Below are 735 nucleotides of genomic sequence, written 5' to 3' on the forward strand. Positions count from 1 at the left end.
TCATCATCATCATCATCATCATCATCATCATCATCATCATCATCATCATCATCATCATCATCATCATCATCATCATCATCAATTGTCTTGTCTGGACCAGGCATTAGCAGTAATTACGGTCCCTTATACCCCTCTCTCTTTGACTCGGAGCCGTCCTGAATGAAATTTCACCCATTGCAATTTCATCTTTTCCTTACAGGTGGCGCACATGACATCCTGTTGGTCAATTGACCGTAAGGTGTGACCAACACATTTTCGAACCAACAGGTTCCCCCCACCCCTTGCTGGCTCTTTCAGTGTACTCCGTCAACTGGAAATCGACAAAAGGAGTTTTGAGGCGTTCCGTGGGAAAATCTCCTTAACGACCAGCACGCAACAAAATGGAACAGAAGAAAGGAAAGTGGTTTAGTGTTGACCGATTCTTGTGCTGAACAACTTGCTACTGCTTCTCGTTGGGATTCCGTCTTGAACTGCAAAGATAATTTTTTAAAATATATTTTGTCGAAAAACAGCAGCAACAATAACGACAGCAACAACAACATCAACAACATCAACAACAACAAACAACAACAACAACAACAACAACAAAAACAACAACAACAAATAAACTCATAAAATTCCATGTTTACGTTTCGTGGAAATTTCGAGGAAGCTCATCAGTTATAATAATAATGTATTTTCATTGTTAATTTTCTCGTTACAAAGAGATGTCCTGTTCCTGTGTTTCGTGAATTC

The sequence above is a fragment of the Aplysia californica genome, unplaced genomic scaffold (assembly GCF_000002075.1).
Source record: "Aplysia californica isolate F4 #8 unplaced genomic scaffold, AplCal3.0 scaffold00214, whole genome shotgun sequence".
NCBI classification, from domain to species: Eukaryota; Metazoa; Mollusca; class Gastropoda; order Aplysiida; family Aplysiidae; genus Aplysia; species Aplysia californica.